At 39.9% G+C, this 24,478-nt stretch overlaps 1 protein-coding gene and 1 pseudogene across 1 annotated transcript in view; one reads left to right on the top strand and one right to left on the bottom strand.

Annotated features, from left to right (window-relative positions):
• The window catches only part of ADCY9 (adenylate cyclase 9), a 157,420-nt gene that overhangs the window by 91,528 nt on the left and 41,414 nt on the right, over nucleotides 1–24,478 (top strand). The window lies entirely within an intron of this gene.
• On the bottom strand, nucleotides 7,175–7,771 carry LOC114505918 (annotated as a pseudogene).

Genomic DNA, 24,478 nt, shown 5'->3' on the forward strand with positions numbered 1-24,478 from the left:
GTGGCTGTGTGCCTAGTTAAACATTCATGCTCCATGGAGTCAGAGAGAACCCCCCACGAAATGGTAATTTGTTCAGTCGTGTGTTTACTACATGTGTTGCTTTTAATGGGTGTGAAAGATCAGAGAGTTTGGTGTTCAGTTTACAAACTGCTTTTAGGTATCATATAGTAAAATTTAAGGGATTAAAAAGTGGAAAATATGGCATATCTTATACATATTCACATTTAAAACATTTTAAGGAATAATATATATGTCAAGCAAGATTGAGCTTTGCACAGATCAGCTCTGAATTAGACTTTATAAAAATATGTTTTATTGATTATGTATTATAGTTGTCCCAATTTTCCCCCCTTGACCCCCTCCACCTGGACCCCCATTTCCTCCAGCAATTCCCCATTAGTTCATGTCCATGGGTCATACATATAAGTTCTTTGGCTACTCCATTTCCTATACTTTCTTAACATCTCCCTGTCTATTCTATACCTACCAGTTTGTACTTGAGGGTACTTTTTCCCCCATTCTCCTCCTTTCCTATCTGATGTTAAGTACCTTTCCCCCCATTCTCCTCCTTTCCTAACTGATAACCTCCCAAATTATCATCTGTGATTCTGATTCTGTTCTGCTTGTTTGCTTCGTTTATTTTTGTAGACTCAATTGTTGATAGTTGTGAATTTATTGTCATTTTACTGTTCATAGTTTTTATCTTCTTTTTATTATATAATTCTCTTTAACATTTTATATAATAATGGCTTGGTGGTGATGAACTCCTTTAGTTTTAATTTGTCTAGGAAGCACTTTATCTGCCATTCAATTCTAAATGATAACTTTGCTGGATGGAGTAATCTAGGTTGTAGGTCTTTCCTTTTCATCACTATGAATACTTCTCACCAGTCCCTTGTAGCCTTCAAAGTATCTTTTGAGAAATCAGCAGACAGTCCTATGGGAACTCCTTTGTAGATAACTTCTCTACTTTCTCTTGCTGCTTTTAAGAGTCTCTCTTTATCTTCAACCTTTGACATTTTATGCTTCTTGATGTGGTCCTCTTTGTGTCCATCTTGTTTGGGACTCTGTGCTTCCTGGATGTATATGTCTATTTCCTTTACCAAATGAGGAAAGTTTTCTTTCATTATTTTTTAAGTTTTCAATTTCTTGCTCTTCCTCTTCTCCTTCTGGCACCCCTATGATTCAGATGTTGGTACATTTGAAGACATCACAGAGGCTCTTTAGCTTATCCTTAGCTTTTTGAATTCTGTTTTCTTCTTGCTGTTCTGACTGAATGCTTGTTTTCTTCCTTATGTTCTACATCATTGATTTGATTCTTGGCTTCATCCCCTCCACTGTTAGTTCCCAATAGATTTTTCTGTATTTCACTTAATGTAACCTTCATTTCTGCCTGGGTCTTCTTTATGCTGTTGAAGTACCCTGTGAGTTCCTGGAGCATCCTGATAACCAGTGTTTTGAACTCTGTCTGCATCTGGTAGGTTGCTTATCTCCATTTCACTTCATTCTCTTTGTGGAGTTTTGTTCTGTTCTTTCATTTGGGCCACATTTCCTTGTCTCCTCATTTTGGCAACCTCCCTGTGTTCATTTCTGTGTGGTAGGTAGAGCTGGTTTGAGTCCCTATCTTAGTACCATGGCCTATGCAGAAAAGCACACCTGTAATTTGTATGGGGTGGAGACTTAGGTAATAGCCAGGGCAGGACAACCCATGTCACTGCTCTGTGGCTCTGTGTTGGGGAGGGCTCAGAGAGGGAACAATGACTGCTGCTTGGCCTCTGGAGTTTTTCCCAGGAGAAAGCTGTCTCCTAGCACTTGACTTGTTGCCAGTCACTTCAGTTTCTCCCTATACGCCACTGGTGCACTTCCAGCTGTTGCCCTGGCACTGAATCCCAGAGGGGTTGAATCTGCAAAAGTCCTAAGTCCACTGTGGGCCCTATTAGAGAAGTCTCCTGAGAATCCTGCAGTTCTCTGCCACCCCAACCCCCACTGGTTTTCACAGCCAGAAGTTATGGGGACTTATTTTTTGACACTGGAACCCTGGGCTGTGTTGTCTGGTCTGGGGCTGGGATCCCCTTGCTCCCAAGGTATCCCTCCCGATTTTTATCCACCACACGTGAATGTGGGACCACCCATTCCATGTTTCCACACCACTCTGCAACTGTCTGTTTGTTTTTGTGTCTCCACTCCTCCTACCCATAATGATGACTCTGGTTTCTTTAAATCCTTGGTTTTCAGACTTCCATACAGCTTGATTTTCTGACAATTCTGAGAGGTATTTGTTTTGTAGTCATGTAATTTTTGTTATAGTTATGAGGAGGCAAGTATGAGGAGGCATGTATGAGGAGGCAAGATGTGTATACCTATGCTTCCATCTTGACCAAAAGTCCTGAATTAAATTTTTGAACCAATTCTCAACCCATTTTAAGTAGTTTCTGGAACTATTTCATGTTTCCAAGCTCTCCTGTTTTCTTATTTTTAGAGATTATCTTCCTTATTTGTTGGAATATCTACTTTTTATTTTTCAATTATAGTTTACTTTCAATATTATTTTATTGTTTTTCAGGGTTGTCCAACCTTATGTCATCTCTGGGCCACACTGAAAGAAGAAGAGTTGCCTTGGGCCACACATTAAATACATTGCGACATGTAATCACAAAAATCCCATAATGTTTTAAGTAAATGTATGATTTTGTGTTTGGCCACATTCATTGCCATCCTGAGCTGCATGTAGCTCAGGGGCTGCATATTGGATACATCTGGACCGTGCAGCATAGTGGATAAGCAGTCATACACTTTGAAAGTGTTCCACGTGATATTTTCAGTACCCACCTGGCACCATACATAGTTATTGCAATATTATTGACTATATTCCCTATGCTGTACTTCACATCCCTATTGAATATTTTGTAACTACCAATTTGTACCTCTTAATCCCTTCACCTTTTTTACTCAGTCCCCTGACCCTCTGGCAACCACCAGTTAGTTCACTCTTTGTGTTTATGAGTCTGTTTCAGCTTTGTTTATCTTGTTCTTTAGATTCCACGTATAAGTGAAATCCTATGGTATTTGTCTTTCTCTAAGTGACTTATTTCACTGAGCATAATATCCTCTAGGTCTTTACATGCTGTCAAAAATGGTAAGATTCTTTTTTATGGCTGAATAACATTCATGTATGAGTTTGTGTGTGTATCACAACTTTTTTTATTCACTCATTTATTGATGGGCACTTGGGTTGCTTCCATATCTTGGCTATTATAAATAATGCTGCAATGAACATAGGGGTGCATATATATTTTGCTGAATTAGTATTTGTGTTTCTTTGAGTAAGTCCCCAGAAGTGGAATCACTAGGTCATGAGGCTGTTTCAATTGTAATTTTTTGAGTAAAGACCATACTGTTTTCCACAGTGGCTGCCCCAGTCTTCATTCCCACCAACAGTGCATGAGGGTTCCCATTTGTCCACATCATTGCCAATGCTTGTCATTTGTGGATTTATTGATAGTAGCCATTCTAACAGGTCTGAGGTGATATCTCATTGTGGTTTTGATTTGCATTTCTTTGACAATTAGTGGTGTTGTACATCTTTTCATATGTCTATTGGCCATCTGTATGCCCTTTTTGGAGAAACGTATTCAGATCCTTTGCCCATTTTTTAATTGGATTATAATCAGATGTTCATGCTATTGGCATACATGGTAATTGCCTTTGTATTTGCTACTAACTATCCTCTATAACAAATGAAATTTAATACTGGCTTCACATTTAGTTTTCCTCTTTATCCCACACATTCTTCTTTTAGTAGTTCTCACACTTCTCTATTTAGTAAAGATGAGAAAGATCTTTCTGTCACTGAGTAGTTCCTTTCCTCCAATAAGGAGGGTCTAGATTGTCATTGTTCAACAGGATAGCAGTTAGCTACTTGTCGCTATTTAAAATTTAAGTGACAACAAAAAACATTAGAAATTTGTTTCTTCACTCATATAACCACATTTCAGGTACTCAGTAGCCACACATGGCTAGTGGCTACTGAACTAATAACTAACATTATTGCACATCATTTCCATTTTCACAGAAATTTCTCTTGAACAGCCCAGGTCTAGATTCTTTATATACTCCAATAACCCACTTCCTGTATTATCTCATCACTTACAGTTGCTTTCAGAGGTTTGATGAAAGCTCGTCCAGTTTTATGGAACCACTTGGAACTTTCTCCTTTGGTCCCACCTCTCACAGTCCTCTAAGCCTAGCTGTGTATGGCTGAAATATTAGGGCCAAGCCCTGTTGCTCAGTGGGTTGATTAGGGTGATATCTGCTCCTCCCTGGCCATGGGTCAGCCTGGTCCTGATCTGTCCAATGGGACCTTCTCTCCATTTTTTAATTGTAGTAAATGGCAGGCATGTTGCCAGCAGTCATGAGGATTTCCTTAACAAGGGATAATGGAGTTGTTACCTCTCAGCCTTGTTAACTTATAATTTGAAGACCTCTTTTTATTTTATATATATTTTGACTGTCTTACAATTTTATTTGTCAGTTGTACCTCAATAAAGCTGAAAAATTAATTAAAAAAGGAACACACAGAAATACACCAAAATATTAACAGGACAATAAGATAATGAAAAACATTCACTTTCTATACTTCTGCTAGGACTCAGCCCTGGGCAAAGTATACCTTTTATTTTATTTCTGTATTTAGGTTCTTCAATTTTCATGTGGTTTTGTAGTGCCTGGCCTGCCACCTTCCCTGAGTTTGATTTCTTTGACTTTTTAAAAAATTTTATTTATTTATTTTATTTACTTACATATTTATTTATATTAGAGAGAGGGGAAGGGAGGGAGAAAGAGAGGGGAAGAAACATTGATTGGGTGCCTCCTGTACTTGTTCCAGTCGGGGACCAAACCTCCAACCAAGGAGTGTGCTCTGACCAGGAATAAAACCAATTGACCTTTTGCTTTGTGGGACAAAGCCCAACCAACTGAGCCACACCTGTTAGGGCTGATTTCTTTGTATTTTTTCAGCACTTTTCTTTCATCCCTGAGCTCCTCTAATTTTTTAAAGGTTTTTTTATTCACTTATTTTTACAGAGAAGGGAAGGGACGAAGAAAGAGATAGAAGCATCAATGTGTGGTTGCCTCTCTCTCTTCCCATACTGGGGACCTGGCCTGCAACCCAGACATGTGCCCTGACTGGGAATCAAGCCGATGATTCTTTGGTTCGCAGGCCAGCACTCAATCCTGAGCCACACCATCAAGGGCCTCTCTGAATTTTTTTCTCACTGGTTTCTATAAATTCCATTTCTTTTTTAAATTTATATTTATGACATATTCTTTGAGTTGGTGCTGTTTTTATATTAAGTATATCTTTACCCTACTTCTCATATTTCTTTTTTTTTAGATTTTATTTATTTATTTTTAGAGAGGGAAGGGAGGGAGAAAGAGAGAGAGAGAGAGAGAGAAACATCAATGTGCAGTTGCTAGGGGTCATGGCCTGCAACCCAGGCATGTACCCTGACTGGGAATCGAACCTGTGACACTTTGGTTTGCAGCCCACACTCAATCCACTGAGCTATGCCAGCCAGGGCATATTTCTTATTTTTAATAGAATACAGTACATAGTTGATAATTAACTTAAACTTTTAGTTTTTACTTTGGAAATGTATAATTGTGGAAAACTTAATAGCTCTTTAAAAAAATGAAGATCACACATGGATGAATATGAATTAATCTGAAACATAATGCTAGGCAAAAAAAACAACTTTCAGAAGAATACTTGTAAAATAATGTATGTAAATTTTTAAAAACATACTAATGTTGTATATTGTTTAGCATTACATATATAGGTGTAGTGAAAACCTAAAGCAATGTATGGGGAGGAGCAGCATGTCAGTGGCATTCAGAATGGTCACTCACTCTGTGGGGGGAGAAGGGTTTGCAGTGGGGTAAGGCCCACAGGGAAACTAAACACTACAGGTGACATGTTGTTTCTTAGGTGGGACCACGAGTCTTCAGCATATTTACCCTTACATATTTCTATGTCTAAAATTTTGTGGTCAATTCAAGAATTCACACTTCTTTTAAACCTAAAGTAAATAAGAATACCTAATATAGAAAGTGAAAATAAATGAGAAAATTTCTAATATAGAAAGTAAATGTTTCCATAATGCTATCATTCTGTTAATATTTTTGTGTATTTTTAAAGTTAATGGTCTTTTTTTGGGAAAGAATAAAAAGGCAAGCATTTATAACCTGGAATGAATGTAAATTGTAATTTCTTGAACAGCGGTGTTTTTTTTCTTTTTCTTTCTTTTTTATTGTTGTTCAAGTACAGTTATCTCCCTTTTTCCCTGACCACTCACCCATACCCCAGCCATCCCCACCTCCCAACCTCGATCCCACCCCCCTTTGGCTTTGTCCATGTGTCCTTTATACATGTTCCTTGATGACCCTTCCCCCTTTTTTCCCCGTTATCCTCTCCCACCTCCCCTCTGGTTACTGTCAGTTTGTTGAACAGCAGTGTTGGTGGTTGTGCTGAAGTCCACAGCCACAGCCTATCTCTACTGGCTTCAGGTCATGGTTCAGAGGGTTTTAAAAACAGGGAGTCCAAAGATGCTGCTTCCCTGGTAAAAGATTTTTTAAAAATATTTGTGTGAATGTTGACAGCCTGACACTCATTTCACTCTAGTAAAATGCAGACAATACTAAACTAACATGGGCATGTCACCAGGGCATGTCACATGGTTGGGGCACATGGAAGTACAAGAGGACCATCCTGCTAGTAGGGCTACATCTAGAGAGCTTATCCTTCACCCATTTTTCTACACATGCCCTGAGGTAAACCAATTTTAAATGCATTTGCTTTCAGCAAACCATTCATGACCATGGCTGGTTTGAATTTGTTTTTTTCATTTTTTGTTTTTAATACAAATCCCTGACTGCTCAGTTGCCAAGTTGCATGCATGAAAAACTGGCCGCCTCAAACAGTGTATTAATCATTAGCAAATGGAACTGCAAGGAGTCCACTAAGTGCTTCCTTACCATTAAGGTGGTACAAGTATTTATATTGTAAGACTAATGGGCAGCTTGATCTTTAGGGGATACAACCACTAACCAATGCATGAAGATTTTTTTTGTGTATGGAAAGGTACTTTTGACATTCAGTTTTACTATATAGAAACAGAAAATAAATGATTTTTTTTGCAAGAAGTAAGTAGAATATTCAATTTGATTCTTCTGGGGAAGGGAAGGGTTTGAAAGTAGCTCTTCATTTTGTAGTCATCAGCTGTATGAATTCTTTGTAGTTGATTTGTCTATTTCTATCAATATCTGCTTCTCTGATCATTTCATCTACTTTTTCATCTGTTAGTTTTTCTCCTAGGTTTGTCATGGCATGACCTAGTTCTGCCACACTGATGTTAACCATTGCCATCCTTGTCAATGATTGAGACTGCCCCACAAATTTCTTCTTCACTGTGTCTGTATCTTTCATTTTTCCAGCCACCATAGTAAAAAATTCTGGGAAGTCAATGATGCCGTTACCATCAGCATGCATTTCATTGACCATATCCTGCAATTTGGCTTCTGTTGGGTTCTAACCCAGCGGCGTCATGACAATGCCAAGTTCCTTTGTTGTGATGGTACCATCACCATCTTTGTCAGATAGGGAGAAACCTTCCTTGGACTCATCGATCTGTTATTCTGCCAGCTGATCTGCCATGGTGCCAATGAAGAGGGGAAGAGCAGAGGGATTGAGGGTGGCTGCACTAGTGCAGTGGCTGTGATGGAGGGGGCGCCTCTGCTGCTGTGGCTTGGTGTGTGGTGAGCGTTGTGCCGTTGCAGCCTGTTCGGCCATCCAACTGCACCACAGCCTGCAAGGCTCCCAGCACAAATGCCCTGGTGTATTTTTGTATATTTTTTAAATTAATTTTTCAACTTTACTGAGGTGTAATTGACAAATAAAAGTGTAAGATGCTTAAAGTATACTTTGTGATTTGATATATTTAGGCATCACCAAAGGATCCATCCACCTACTTAACATTTAGGCAAAACACTCATCAAAAGAGAAAACCTTGAAGTGAGTTGAAAACTGGTTGACTTGAAAAGTGAGGAAATTCACAGCCATCACTCATATTGCACCTCTTGTGTGTGTGTAAGAGAGAGAACATTTAAGCTCTATCCTATGAGCAAATTTCAATTATATAATACAATGTTACTAACCACGTTAGATTCTCAACCATGTAGTTCTGTGTTCTTAAAGTAGTCTGATGGTGTTCAGAGTAGCACTTTGTTTCTTTCCCATATCTTAGCGCTCTTCATGTCTTCTTTTCTCTAAGTACTTGTCTACCTTGTTTGGAGACAGCACCTCTACTGAGCAGGTACCTCTTTGCTGAAGGCTTTGGAACTTTCCTTCCCAGGAGGTTTGAGTGTATCGTCTTTCTGCCCATTTCATCTGTCCTTTAGTGTCTGTAGCAGGCCCCCACTTTCCATTCTATGACAAGGGAGTTTCTGAAGACTCATCCTCCTCTTTTTTTTTAATCCTCCCCCTGAGGATAAGTTTATTGATTTTAGAGAGAAAGGAAGGGAGACAGAGCGAAATGTCGATATGAGAGAGCAGCACCGATTGGCTGCCTCCTGTATACACCCTGGGTGATTGAACCTGCAACCTTTTGTCGCACGGGGACAGTGCTCCAACCAACCGAGCCACCTGGCCAGGGCTCATCCGCTCTCTTTGTGAGAGGTTGTTGACTGCAGCTCCAGGTCAGGTTTTTAAGTCATACCTCTGTATGTTGATGTCACAACCCCCTCTCTCGTCCTTTTCTCATACATGGGCACTCACTACTCACTGCCTTGGTTTTGCTTTCAGTTTTGCTTATATGAGGGTCTATGACATGGTGGTGGTTTTCTTGAGGCATAAATTACAGCCTCATGCCATGCAATGTGAGGCTGGCATGAGAGAGTGAAACACTCAGCCAGTGACCTCCAGAATGACAGAGTGGCCCCCCTCTCTTGACTTCTCATCAAATACCAGGCAACACTTTTAAGGTTATTAAAAACATCACCCAGGCCTTGGCCAGGTAGCTCATTTAGTTAGAGCATATGCCAAGGTTGTGGGTTGGATACCTGGTCAGGGCACATATAAGAAACAACTAATGAATGCATAAGCAAGTGGAACAACAGACGGATGCTTCTCTCACTCTCCCTTCCTGTCTCTCTGTAATCAGTGAACATATCCTTGGGTGAGGATTTACTTAAAAACCATGTTTACAAAGCATGTACCACATAAACACAACTTTGATTCTTTTATGAAAGGTCTAAAGTAGAAAGACTTCCTCTAGTGCTGAAATGAAATTAGAGAAATAGGAGATATCTAAGAAGATATTGTTTCTTGATCAGAAAAATAGCTTATTTCAGTTTCTCAGTTATTGGCTTGAGCCAGTCTGCCACGTGCTCTGTGGAAACAAGAAAATGCAGTTTGAGGAACCGTCTCAGTTGGCGCTCCAGCCAGTATGGTAAACCACTATCAAAATCAAAGAAAGGCTTAATTTTAGTGTTGAAAACAATGGTTGACTGAAAAGTGGAAATTCACAGGCAAGCATGTGACTGTGCTAGAAATGTGATTTGGTAGCAAGCCAGAAGCCAGGATAACATTTCCCACAAAGGTAACAGGTAATGAAGGTGCTGGTTGTGGCTACTCCAGGAAAGGCCATTCAGGAATTATAGGAATTTTGTATTTTGCTTTGGATAATATGAAGTTTCCTTGTGAAGGAGGGTGAAGTTGGCTGAAGATGCTCACAGGAAGTGTTAATGAGTGTAGCACTTCCTCTGCATCAGAAGAAGATGGCTTTGCAAATACACATCCTTGTGGATGAAAGGGAAATAGCCATGCTCAAGGCAGCCAGGGAAAGCTAGAGACGTCTGCTTTGTGGAGGTAAAGAGGCAGGCGTGACTCTGGCAGCCTCACTGTGCTGTGTGGTGAACTCTTGTCATCATGGGGAATTGGGTTGGCAATCTAAGAAGACAGCTTGGGCATCATCCCAGCTCTTTTGGACTAGATTGCAGCAGTGAGAATCACAATAATTTGATGATTCTTGGAGGTATCTTGTGAAGGTCAAACTTTTGTTTAATTTTTCCCAGACTTCTGAACTCTGGCCATGTTGAATTTTTAGTTCTTCAAGGTTATTTAGCCTCAATTCTTACTTATGTGTCTTTCCATCCTAGCTCTACCATGTTATCTATTTCCAAGCCTTTATTTTAAATATTTTTCTTTTACCTGCCATTGCCCATTCCTTTATCTTGAATTCCCAAGGATAGCATATTTCTTACCAGATTTATTTTATTTCTTCTCTGAATCTGAGAACTATTGTTGCATCTTATTGAAGTTTACATAGCTATATTTTTTCTCTTTTTAAAAATTTTTATTTATTATTTTTAGATAGAGGGAAAGGGAGGGAGAAAGAGAGGGAGAGAGAGAAATGTCAATGTAAAAGAGAAACATCAATTCGGTTGCCTCTTGTATGCACCCAGGACTGGGGACCAAACCCTGCAACCCAGGCATGTGCCCTGACCAGGAATTGAACTAGCGATTTTGTGTTTTGTGGGACAAGCCCCAAACAACTGAACCACACTGGTCAGGGCTATTTTTTCTCTTTTTCAAAAAAGCAGCTTGATTGAAGTATAATTCACATACTATTGTATATAATTCATCCCTCTAAAGTATACAATTCAGTGGTTTTTAGTATATTCACAGAGTTGTGCAGCTGATGATAGATGGTGACACCATCTAATTTTAGAACACTTTCATCACCCCAAAAAGAAACCCTGTACCCATTAACAGTTGCTTCCCATCCCCCTACCTCCCAAACCTCTAGCAACTACTAGTCCACTTTCTGTCTCTATGGATTTGCCTACTCTAGACATTTCATATAAATAGAATCATATAGTGTGTGGCCTTTTGTGACTGGCTCCCTTTACTTAGCATCATATAGTTTTATTTCTGTTTTCAATGTATTCCCCTTTTTGGTTTTAGTTTTTACTTATTTAGCTGCCACCTATTCTCATATTTGAAAGTGTCTTTTATTTATCTTTTTTTTCTAGAATTGATTTTCCATTGTCTGTGTTTTGTATTTAAATTTTCAACTCTTAAAATTAAGTAGTGATTTTTAGCCCTGACTGGTGTGGCTCAGTTGGTTGGGGGTGGTCCTGCAAAGAAAAAAGTTGCCAGTTCGATTCCAAGTCAGGGCATATGTCTGGGCTGAGGGTTTGGTCTCCAGTCAGGGCATGTACAGTAGGCAACCGATTGAGGTTTCTCACCCTTTCTTTCTCCCTCCCTCTAAAATAAATAAAATCTTTTAATTTATTTTTAAGCTATTAGTTTAATTATTAAAAACTTAAAATTAACTATTATTTCTTAGTTCTTTAGAGAAAGCATACAGTCTATGACTCCCCTTGTACCTGCTTTAGATGTAACCTGACACAATCTGTTCTGTCTGATGGCATTCCATGTTATCATTTGGTGAACAACAACCTATTAGTTGTTAGTCTGTTTTAGTTCCCAACACCTTTCCCTCTAGCTCTCTTGTTTTATAGCCTCTTCTGATTATTCAAACTCTGTTATATTACATTATTCCAAGAAAATTGTTATAGACTTTCATTTTTCTTTTGTTTTCTAACACTATAAAATGCCTTTGGCCACTTTTGAACATCCTGTCAGCACATATTATTGAATTCATGTAATTCTCTCTTCTTGTAGATGCCTGTCATCACCTAGTTATTGTCTTCACATTTACTGCCATCCTTCCACACTCGTGTTTAATTTTGTGAGCATTACTTCATGCCCTTCCTCCATTTACTTTTGAGTTATTCCTGAGTATTTCTGAAAACTCCCTAAGGTAAAGCACTGTCTCTCCCTTTTGCAGTTCACTTTTCATGTGCACTAACTCATGTAATCCTCACAATTTCCCAAGAGATGATAGTATTATTACCAGTGTTTTCATTTTATAGATGAGGAAACTGAAGTTGTGTATTTAAGTCACAGTTTTCATACGCACTCAATTTCTGAAATTGGAGTATTCTTTTTTTTTCTTATCTATCTCTTTGAACACTTAACCCAGATCCTAACCCTCAGTAAACACTCAGTAAATATTAATTTCTTGGATAAGTAAATGAGTGAATGAGCAAATTAATGAATGATGTATTACCTGGTAGACTGTTCATGGGTATGCCAAATGTTATCTTTCAAAGATTTTGTTTCTGTGAAGGCACATGGCATTAAATCATAATTCAGGAGTATTTTAGAAGTGGAAGGAACAGATCTCTGAAGTTTGTTACCACTGGATCTTACAGTGTTAATACTCAGCAACATAGCATTGAGCAGGGTAGTATTTATTAATGCCAAGTTTGGAAGGTAAGAAGACAGTGGCCCTGGCCAGGTGGCTCATCAGTTGGTTGGAGCATTGTCCTATTACTCTAGGTTGTGTGTTCGATCCCTGTTCAAGGCACATGCAGGGTTGACTGGTTAAATGTGTGGATGGGTTGAACAAGGGGTCGATGTTTCTCTCTGTCGCTCTTCCTCTCTCAAATCAATAAAAATATTTTAAAATATATTTTATTGATTATGCCATTACAGTTGTCTCCATTTTCCCCCTTCACCCCCCTCCACCCTGTACACCCTCTTCCACCCACATTCCCCACCTTTAGTTCATGTCCATGTGTCATACTTACAAGTTCTTCAGCTCCTACATTTCCCATACTATTCTGGACCTCCCCCTGTCTATTTTCTACCTACCATCTATGCTACTTATTCTCTGTACCTTTTCCCCATCTCTCCTCCTCTCACTCCCCTGTTACTAACCCTCCATGTGATCTCCATTTCTGTGGTTCTGTTCCTGTTCTAGTTGATTGCTTAGTTTGTTCTTGTTTTTGTTTTACGTGTGGTTGTTAATAATTGTGAGTTTGCTGCCATTTTACTGTACATGTTTTTTATCTTCTTTTTCTTAGATAAGTCCCTTTAACACTTAATAAAATAAGGGCTTGGTGATGATGAACTCCTTTGACTTGCTTGACCTTGTCTGAGAAGTACTTTCTCTGCCCTTCCATTCTAAATGAAAGCTTTGCTGGATAGAGCAATCTTGGATGTAGGTCCTTGCCTTCCATGACTGGGAATACTTCTTTCCAGCCCCTTCTTGCCTTCAAGGTCTCTTTTGAGAAATCAGCTGACAGTCTGATGGGAACTCCTTTGTAGGTGACTGTCCCCTTATCTCTTGCTGCTTCTAGGATTCTCTCCTTCATTTTAATCTTGGCTAATGTAATTATGATGTACCTTGGTGTGTTCCTCCTGGGTCCACCTTCTTTGGGACTCTCTGAGCTTCCTGGACTTCCTGGAAGTCTATTTCCTTTTCCAGGTGGGGGAAGTTCTCCTTTATTATTTGTTCAAATAAGTTTTCCACTTATTTTGCTCTTCCTTTTCCCCTTCTGGTACCCCTATAATTCAGATGTTGGAATGTTTAAAGATGTCCTGGAGGTTCCTAAGCCTCTCCTTTTTTTGAATTCTTATTTCTTCATTCTTTTCTGATTGTATATTTCTTTCTTCCTTCTGGTCCACTCCATTGATTTGAGTCCCAGTTTCCTTCCCATCACTATTGGTTCCCTGTACATTTTCCTTTATTTCACTTAGCGTAGCCTTCTTTTTTCATGTAATTTGTGACCAAATTCAACCAATTCTGTGAGCATCCTGATCACCAGTGTTTTGAACTGTGCATCTGACAGGTTGGCTATCTCTTGGTTGCTTAGTTGTATTTGCTGTGGAGCTTTGATCTGATCTTCTTTTTGGGCCATTTTTTTTTTTTTTGGTCTGGTCCCACCTGTTATGTAGTGAAGGGCAGAGCCTTAGTGTTCACCAGGGTGAGGCAGCCCAGTCGCTGGGTTGTGATGTTGTATGTGGGGGTGGGGTCCGAGAGGGGACAGTGGCACTCGCTCCTCTCTCTGTTGGATTTCAGTCCCTTCCACCACTTTCCTCAAGCAAACTGGGCCTTTCTGGTACTGATTCCCTTGTGGGTGGGCTTGTGCATGTTCTAGGACCCCGTGGGTCTCTCCAACACACTATCCTGTGAGGCGGGGAGTCTCTCCCAGTGCCTCAACCCCCACAGATGTTTTCAATCAGTGTCCCCAAGTTCTATTTCCTGGCACTGGGATGCTGGGTGGCGCAGTCTGTCTCACTGCCTAATTTCGCCTGGTTTATCTACGCGTGAATGTGGGATCGCCTGGACAGCCAGGAGCCTTGTGCGCAGTGCCTCACTTCACAGTCGCTACCTCATTTCACAGTTGTCGCCTCCCTGGGTCTGCCAGCCACCTGCATGCCCAGGGTCCATCCCCTGCGGTCTTGTGCCCCGGGTGCCTTATGCGCCCAGTGCCACTGCTTTTTGTGTTGATACCTGACTCCGCCCCTCCTACCATTATGGATGAATGTGTATATTTTAACTCCTTGGTTGTCTGACTTCCATACAGTTCAATTTTCTGACAGAAAATTGACAGGTTGTTATGTTGTTTCTAAATTGTTGCTGACCTTATTTTGGTTGTGGGAAGAGGCACAGTGTGTCTGCCTACGTCTCCATCTTGGCTGGAAGTCTCCAATAAAAATATTTTTAATTAAAAACTTTTAATTGAAGACAGTGCACAGGGACATGGTCACTAAGAGTTTGTTCAGCCACTCATATTTGGCCATGATGCCAGCGTATTTATCCATCACTGGTAGAGAGAGGGAGCTGAGTGCAGAAGGCACCTGTTTCAGTAGTAGGGTGGAGAAAGAGGGAGAGGAAGTATGTTCTTCTAAAAGTTTATTTTGTTCAGCTAAAGTTTGAATCAAGATCAGGTTAAACAGGTATGGTACTCACCTTAGTTTCTTTCACCTGCTTGAGTAAATCTGTCTCATATTTTATTGCTTAGGATTTCATTTTTTAGAAAGAGGTTAAGTTTCACTACCAGCCATTTACTGTAGGAACTTGTGATTTATTGTCAAATGTTGGGACAACCAGCATGAATCAGTTCTTATGATTAGTTGTTTTATGTAGGAGTAGAAAGGACTGAGACTGTCTAGGGTGTTTTAATGTCAACAAGTGAAAAATGTTGGTTGTTTTTTTTTCACCAAAACTTTTGATCTTCTTAATAAGCAGGAGCAATAGAAATACTCTCTATATAATTCTTGTAAGCCTGAGTTATTTGATAGGTTAAGACTAATAGCACTTTTAATTTTTATTTTTCTTATTGACCAACAGAGGTATCCAACATTTTGGTGTCTCCAGGCCACACTGGAAGAAGAGTTGTCTTGGGCCACACATTAAATACACAAACACTAATGAAAACTGATGAGAAAAAAAAAGGTTTTCAGTAAATTTATTGATTTTGTGTTGGGCCACATTCATAGCCATCCTGAGGCCGTGTGCAGCCCTCTGGCCACAGGTTGGACACCCCTAGACTTTTAAATAATCCTCATGCTACTCTCAGCCATTACAGACCTAGTTATGAGGAAAACTGCAATAACAAACTGAAATTAAACTTTTTAGAATATGTACTAGCCGAATCTGATTGCTTCTCCATGTTTAGTTGTTTCAAATCACTTGGCGATGCAACTTATAGGCATTTGTTTTGTTATGCTGCTAGTTCCCAAGGCTGTGTCTCCAAACATTCTTTTCTTCTTGATTATTCTCTTCTTCCAATGAGTTGACATACAGATCCTTGGTTCATGGTGATTGAGGATACCTCATTCTAAAGCAAACATCCCACAGAAAAAGACTGTGATACAGAAAGGATGTCCCGAATAGTCTTTCTTTTAAAAACTGGACTATGGCATTCACTCAGATTACACTCAGTTCACCCAATACTCAGCACCAGTTATGTTCAGGGCACAGTTTTTACTGATAAGAATTGATGATTATACTTAAGAAATCTTAAGAATGTTACCCACATTACTCTCCTTGAAACAAACAGCCAGAGACAAACTCCTCTATCAGACAGGAGCCCAGTGGGAACTGTGGAACTCCACCCCTAAGTCTCTGTAAAATAAGTGATAAATGCACGTAGATGCTGGTGATGTTTAAAATCAAATTACCGGGAAGCCCCTGGATGGTATAGCTCAGTGGATTGGTGTGAACCTGAGAACCAAAGGGTCACTGGTCAATTCCCAGTCGGGCACATGCCCGCAGAGAGGCAACCACACATCAATGTTTCTATCCCTCTCCTCATTATCTTCTCCTCTCTCTAAACATAAATTTAAATAAATAAAAATTTTTAAAATCACATTACCAGGAACTGACTATAAGACAGTCTCACTATTCTCCTGTTTTACATTATTCTTAACAAAATAAATACCATTCTAGCTGCTTGATTTTGACCTACTGCCTCCTAAAAACATTTTTTTATTTTACCATTTCTTTTTTTTTAATTTTAATCATGTTCAAATACAGTTTTCCTCCTTTTTACTCCCAATCCAGTTCCCCCCTCCCACCCCTCCCCACTTCCCTCCCATTACCACCCTCCCCTTAGTTTATGACCATGTGTCCTTTAAGCTTGTTCCTGTGAACCCTTCCCACTGTCCCCTTAAATTCCCTCTACTCTCTTCTGTGGGCACTGTCAGCCTGGCCTCTATTTCAGTGTCTTTGGTTATATTTTGCTTGTTTCTTTGTTTTGTTATTTAGGTTCCTGTTAAAGGTGAGATCATATGGTATTTGTCTTTCACTGCCTGGCTTGTTTCGCTAAACATAATGTTTTCCAGCTCCATCCACACTGTTGCAAAGGGTAGGAGGTCCTTCTTTCTTTCTGCTGCATAGAATTCCATTGTGTAAATGTACCATAGATTTTTGATCCATTCATTTACTGATGGGCATCTTGGTTGCTTCCAGCATCTAGCTATTGTAAATTGTGCTGCTATGAACATTGGGATGCATAGGTTCTTTTGAATTAGTGTTTTAGTATTCTTAGGATAGAGTCCCAGCAGTAGAATCGCAGGGTCAAAAGGCAGATCCATTTTTAGTTTTCTGAGGAAGTTCCATACTGCTTTCCATAGTGGTTGTACCAGTCTGCAGTCCCACCAGCAGTGCACTGGGGTCCCCTTTTCTCCACAACCTCTCCAACACTTGTTGTTTGTTGCTTTGTTTATGATGGCCATTCTGTCTGGTGTGAAGTGGTATCTCATTGTGGTTTTAATTTGCATCTCTCTGATAGCTAGCGATATTGAACATCGTTTCATGTGTCTTTGGATTTTCTATATGTCCTCCTTGGAGAAGTGTCTGTTCAAGTCCTTTGCCCACTTTTTAATTGGATTCCTTGTCTTCTTAGAGTGCAGTCTTGTAAGTTCTTTATATATTTGGAGATTAAACCCTTGTCTAAGGTATCATTGGCAAATATGTTTTCCCATACAGTTGGTTCTCTTAATTTTGATACTGTTTTCTGAGCTGTGCAGAAGCTTTTAATTTTGATGAGGTCCCATTTGTTTATTCTTTCCTTTATGTCCCTTGCTCTAGGGGACAAGTCAGTAAAAAAGTTTCTTCGTGAAATATCTGAGATTTTCCTACCCACGTTCTCCTCTAGGACTTTAATAGTGTCACATTTTATATTTAAGTCTTTTATCCACCTTGAATTTATTTTTGTATATGGTGTAAGTTGGTGCTCAAGTTTCATTTTTTTGCACGTGGCTGTCCAGTTCTCCCAACACCATTTGTTGAAGAGGCTATTTTTACTCCATTTTATGTTGCTGCCTCCTTTGTCAAATATTAATTGACCATAGAGACTTGGGCTTATTTCTGGGCTCTCTGTTCTGTTCCATTGGTCTATGTGCCTGTTTTTATGCCAGTACCAGGCTGTTTTGATTACAGTGGCCTTGTAGTATAGTTTAGTGTCGGGTATTGTGATCCCTCCTATTGTGATCCCTCCTTTACTCTTCTTTTTCAAAATTGCAGCAGTTATTCGGGGTCGTTTATAATTCCATATAAATTTTTGAAGTGTTTGTTCTATGTCTGTGAAATATGCCATTGGTACTTTAATAGGAAGTGCATTGAATGTGTAAATTGCTTTGGGTAGTATGGACATTTTGATGATATTAATTCTTCCAATCCATGAACATGGTATATGTTTCCATTTGTTTGTGTCTTCCTTGATTTCTTTCTTCAGTGTTGTGTAGTTTTCTGAATACAGGTCTTTTACCTCTTTGGTTAGGTTTATTCCTAGATATTTTATTTTTCTTTTTGCTATTTTGAATGGGATTTTTTCCTTGATCTCTGTTTCTGCTGTTTCATTGTTGGTGTACAGAAATGCCTTTGATTTCTGGATATTGACTTTGTATCCCACTGTTTTGCCAAATTCATTTATTAGGTCAAGCAGTTTTTGGGTAGAGTCTATAGGATTTTCTATGTATACTATCATGTCATCTGCAAACAGTGACCGTTTTGTTTCCTCCTTTCGGATTTGGATGCCTTTTATTTCTTTTTCTTGTCTGATTGCTGTGGCTAAAACTTCCAGTACTGTATTGAATAGAAGTGGTGAAAGTGGACAGCCTTGTCTTGTTCCTGATCTTAGTGGAAAAGATTTTAATTTTTGCCCATTGAGTATGATGTTGGCTGTAGGTCTCTCATATATGGCCTTTATTATGTTGAGGAATGCTCCCTCTATTCCCACTTTGCCGAGTGTTTTTATCATGAATGGGTGCTGTACCTTATCAAATGCTTTTTCTGCATCAGTTGATATGATCATGTGGTTTTTGTCTTTGCTTTTGTTTATGTGATTATTACATTTACTGAGTTGCGAATATTGAACCATCCTTGCATCCCTGGAATGAATCCCACTTGGTCATGGTGTATGATCTTTTTCATGTATTGTTGGATGCAGTTTGCCAGTATTTTGTTGAGGATTTTAGCGCCAATGTTCATCAGTGATATTGGCCTGAAGTTTTCTTTCTTTGTTGTGTCTTTATTTGGTTTTGGAATTAGGATGATGTTGGCCTCATAAAAAGAGTTTGGGAGACTCCCATCTTTTTGGATTTTTTGGAATAGTCTGTGAAGGATAGGTGTTAGCTCTTCCTTAAATGCTTTGTAGAATTCTCCTGTGAAACCATCTGGTCCCGGACTTTTGTGTGTTGGGAGTTTTTTGATTACTGCTTCAATTTCTTTTGTTGTTATTGGTCTGTTCAGGCTTTCTGCTTCTTTTTCATTGAGTTTTGGAAGATTATATTTTTCTAGAAAGTTGTCCATTTCACCTAGGTTTTCAAATTTCTTGGCATACAGCTCTTTGTAGTAATTTCTTACAATCCTTTGTATTTCTGTGGTATCTGTTGTAATCTCTCTTCTTTCATTTCTGATTGTGTTTACTTGGGTCTTCTCTCTTTTTTTCTTGATGAGTCTGCTTAAAGGCTTGTCGATTTTGTTTATCTTTTCAAAGAACCAGCTCTTGGATTCATTGATCCTTAGAATTGTGCTTTTAATCTCTATGTCATTTAATTCTGCTCTGATCTTGTTTATTTCCTTCCTTCTGCTTGCTCTGGGCTGCCTTTGTTGTTGTTCCTCGAGTTCTTGTAGATGTAGGGTTAGGTTGTTTGTTTAGAATGTTTCTAACCTTTTTAGGTGGGCCTGTATCGCTATGAACTTTCCTCTCAGGACTGCCTTGGCTGTGTCCCATAAGTTTTGGGTTGTTGTGAGTTCGTTTTCATTTGTTTCCAGAAACCTTTTGATTTCTTCCCTAATATCATTCTTGACCCATTCCTTGTTTAATAGCATGCTATTTAATCTCCATGATTTTGAGTGTTTTTGGATTTTTTCCTTAGGGTTGGTTTCTAGCTTCAGTCCCTTGTGGTCTGAGAAAATGCTTGGTGTGATTTCAATTTTCTTGAAGTTCTTGAGGCTTGTTTTGTGTCCTATCATGTGGTCTATCTTTGAGAATGTTCCGTGTACATTTGAAAAGAATGTATATTTAGCTTCTTTTGGATGGAGAGCTCTGTATATATCAGTAAAGTCCATTTCATCAAGGGTATTGTTCAATGCCACAATATCTTTGTTGATATTTTGTTTAGAAGATCTGTCCATTTTTGATAGTGGGGTGTTAAAATCTCCCACTATAATTGTATTGCTGTCCATATCTTTCTTGAAGTCCTCTAAGATTTTCTTTATGTATTTCGGGGCTCCTATGTTGGGTGCATATATATTTACAATATTTATGTCTTCTTGATGGATTCTTCCCTTGAGTATTATGAAGTAACCTTCTGGGTCTCTCTTTATGGACTTTTTTTGGAAGTCTATTTTGTCTGATATGAGTATTGCTACCCCGGCTTTTTTTTCCTGTCCATTTGCTTGGAAGATTTGTTTCCAGCCCTTCACTTTCAGCCTGTGTAGGTCTTTTATCCTGAGGTGGGTCTCTTGTAGACAGCATATATGTGGGTCATTTTTTCTTATCCATTCAGCTATTCTATGTCTTTTGATTGGAGCATTTAATCCATTTACATTTAAGGTTATTATTGATAGGTACTTATTCATTGTCTTTTATGTACGTGTGTTCCTCTCTCTCTCTCTTCCCTCCCTTCCTTAAAGCAGTCCTTTTAGAATCTCTTGCGGAGCTGGTTTGGTCGAGGTGTGTTCTTTTAGACTTCTTTTGTCTGGGAAGCTTCTCATTTGGCCTTCTATCTTGATCGAGAGCCTTGCTGGATATAGTAGCCTTGGTTGCAGACCTCTGGTTCTCATTACCTGGAGTATTTCTTGCCATTCTCTTCTGGCTTGAAGTGTTTCCATTGAGAAGTCAACTGTTAGCCTTATTGGGGCTCCCTTGTATGTTACTTCCTTTTTCTCCCTTGCTGCCTTAAGATTCTCTCTTTGTCTTGAAATTTTGCCATTTTAATTATGATGTGCCTTGGGGTGGGCCTCTTTGGGTTCCTCTTGATTGGGGCTCTCTGTGTTTCCTGGATTTGTGTGACTTTTTCTCTCCTCAAATTAGGGAAGTTCTCCTTCATTACTTGTTCAACTAGGTTTTCCATCCCTTGCTCTTCTTCTTCTCCTTCTGGTATCCCTATTATACGGATATTATTACGTTTCATATTGTCTTGCATTCCTCTTAATCCCTCTTCATTCTTTCGGAGCCTCTTTTCCTTTTCTTGCTCTTTCTAGATGCTGTTTTCTACTTTGTCCTCCAGCTCGCTAATCCGATCTGCTTCATCAGTCCTGCTTTTCATTCCTTCTACTGTGTTCTTCAGTTCAGAAATTGTATTCTTCATTTCCTCTTGACCTTTGTTGAGAGTTTCTATTTCCTTTTTCATGTCTATATAGTTTGCAGTGAGATTGATGTAGCTTCCCTCTAATTTCTGAAAGCTCATTGTGAGTTCATTGACCTTCCTGGTAATCATTGTTTTGAACTCACCACCTGATAGTTGAGTTGCCTCTATTTCATTTAGCATTTTTCCTGAGGCTTCCTCATTTCCCTTCAATTGGGGGTTGTTTCTTTGTTTTCTCATTGTTCATGGGTTTCTTCTTTCTTCTTCTTGTTTGTTAATTTGATCTGTTCTGATTCCCTGTAATTATGGTGTGAACTTCTGTGGTAGAATACTTGTGAGATTCAGTGGTGCAATCTCCTTCGTGTATACTGGTGTTCACAGCTTCCCCTACTCTTTTTTGTGATCAGTTGGAGGAGTAAGGCAAAATGGTTTAAAACAGCAAGACAGTATACTATGATATTTACATTAGCAGCCAGCAGAGAAGAGATGGGTTATCCTTTGGCTCCTTATAGTGTTAACCATGATCCTCCACCCCACTATCCACGTTTTAGAAAGGATGGAAAGAAGGTAAGACTCTTATTGGGGACGAGAGGATTGTTGGTTGGATCTAGAAAGCTGTGAGGCCGTGGGAGGTCAGATTCTAAGGTAAGGTTGGACTAAAGATTATTATGTAGGAGTAGTGAGTAAAAGAATAGAGACAACTCCCACAATAGTATAGTTCAGAAAATTGCAAAGTGGGCTGAGATCAGGTAGGGGTATTGAGAAGCATTTACGATTGTATAGACTAGGTCTTACTAGCAGTAATAGTAAAGTGACAGTCTTGTGACAGAATCAATGAGATCTAGATAACAAGAATAAGGAGTATAGAACCTTGAGAGGTGTATTAATGGAACACAGATGAAGGATAGTAACTTATCAGCACCTTGTGACTGAGATACCAGGGGGAACCTATCAACTGACAGTATAACCAGCCAAGCAAAGAAGATTATACAGAAAGAAAAAGAATACCAAAATATTATTAAAATAAAAAATGTTGGAAGAGTGAGAAAAAGATAATACAAATTTACAGTAACTTGCAAGATTAAAAAAACGGAAAGAAAAACAGAAGATGTAGTGCAGGAGAAATAAATTTGGAGTGGAAAGAATAATATTAGGATGAATGGAAGAGAAACATAAGGGATTGTGAGATAAAAATAGTAAGAATTGAAAAATGAAATGTCACATAAAACACAAGATAAAATCAATCAACCAACAACAGCCACAAAAACCAAACAAAACCAAACAAAACAACAACAACAACCACAAAGCAAACAAACAAACAAAACCTCTTGTTGGTTTCTAAGTGGCCAGACCAGTTTTTCTGATCTTGCTGGCTTCAGCTGGCTGAGGGACCTTTGAAATGCTTCTCTCTCTCCCGGCCAGATCTCAGCAAGTCTGTCAGGTACCCTGGGCGCTCCCAAACACACTGGCTCTCTGGATCTCACTTCCACGTTCTTCCGGACTCCGGGGTCCTGCAGGGTTCCAGCTCTATGATCTCAGGAGGCACCCGCGATGTTTTGGGATTCACTGCGCCCTCCCTGGGAATCGTAAAAGGGCGTGCCTCTCCCCCAAACTTTTGAGATTCAGGGTCTTGGATCACCCTAAGTGCCTCGCCACGACCCTTCTGGGTTCAAAAAGCGAGAGACTCAGTCTTCCCGATGGTGCGTGAGCCAAGCCCTTTCCAGCTCCGTGTTCCCTGCCAAACCACACTCTGACCAGGTGTTGGCGCCTTTCCCAGCTCCCCCGTTGGTTGGTGGGGCTGGCTGGAAATTTCTGAGCCACTACTGTAGGAGCGCACCAAGCGCCACGTCCCTCCCGGGATCGCAGCGCGAGATTCAGGCCTCCCTATGGGGCGCGAGCCGAGCGTGGCCCAGCTCTGTGCTCTCCACTGAACTGCACTTCCACCAGGCTAGGGGTGCGGGCGCTCTTCCAGGCTGCCCCTGGTCCTGTCGGCTAGAGGCCCTCACTTCTCCCAGGTCTCTGGGTGGGTGTTCATAGTCCCTGGGCGATTTTTTCCCAGTCCAACTGGCCAATCTGTTCCTTCTAGCAACACGTTCTCCCCTGGAGTTGTTCACCCCCCATATTCGGGGGAGGGAGCAGCGACTTCCCTCTCCCGGGAGCCCTGAGGCAGACCCCGGAGCACTGGGCGGGCCTGGGGTCTGCACACCCCTAGACCCTGTGCTGATCCGTGGGCCCCTTCTGTCCTGAAGCAGTCTCCTTACTGTCTGTTTTTTCAGTGAGTGCAATAATTTTTGATGTCCTGCTTTCAGAAGTGATTCGGTAACCTAGTCCACTTGCTCTGTTACCCTACCGATCCGCGAGTTTCCCCCCTCTTCACAGAAGCCGAGAAAAACGCTGCCTAGAGTAAAGCCGCCATCTTCTGTCCCCTCCCTAAAAAACCATTCTTAAGAATTTGGACCCCAGGATCCATATGCGTGGTTATTCATTAAATCCTTACCTCTTATAAACTGTCTTGTCTTGCCTTAGACTTGACAAGGCTGGAACTCAGTCACTCAGATCTAATGCATTTCCCAGGTATTTCACATCAGGCAGCTAGGTTCTGCCTTACTTTATCATACTGATGTCCCTCCAGTTTTGGCAATAGGTTTCTTTTTAAATTTAGCTTTATATCAAAGCATAAATAAAAATATAATTAATTTGGCCCTGGCTGGTGTGGCTCAGTGGATTGAGTGCTGGCCTGTGAACCAAAGGGTGGCAGATTTGATTTCCAGTCGGGGCACATGCCTGGGTTGCGGGTCCCATTAGGGACCGTGTGAGAGGTAACCACACATTGATGTTTCTCTCCCTCTTTGACTCCCTCCCTTCTCCTCTCTCTAAAAATAAATCAATAAAGTCTTTCAATTTTTTTCAAAAAGAAGATAACTTGTTCACCAATTTTGCTTGCCATGGACACATACATACAGATGTTTGACTTTGGGAACACTTGTAGTGTGTCACCAGTATAATAAGTTGGTCATTAGAGGCTTCCTAAAGAAAAATTCAAGTTAGAAACAAATTTGGAGCAATTACTGATTTAACCATTTCACATATGCTTTTGCACATAGAAGGAGTAACAAAAAGGCGCCAGTGATAAGCAGATCAAACATCCACATTGATAGTAATAGCTAATGCTACTAAATTCCTACTATGTTCCAGGCACTGTTGGAAAGCCTTCATGTGTGTTAATTGTTTAATCCTCACATGAGC

Source organism: Phyllostomus discolor, chromosome 3 (genome assembly GCF_004126475.2).
Source record: "Phyllostomus discolor isolate MPI-MPIP mPhyDis1 chromosome 3, mPhyDis1.pri.v3, whole genome shotgun sequence".
In the NCBI taxonomy this organism is placed as follows: domain Eukaryota; kingdom Metazoa; phylum Chordata; class Mammalia; order Chiroptera; family Phyllostomidae; genus Phyllostomus; species Phyllostomus discolor.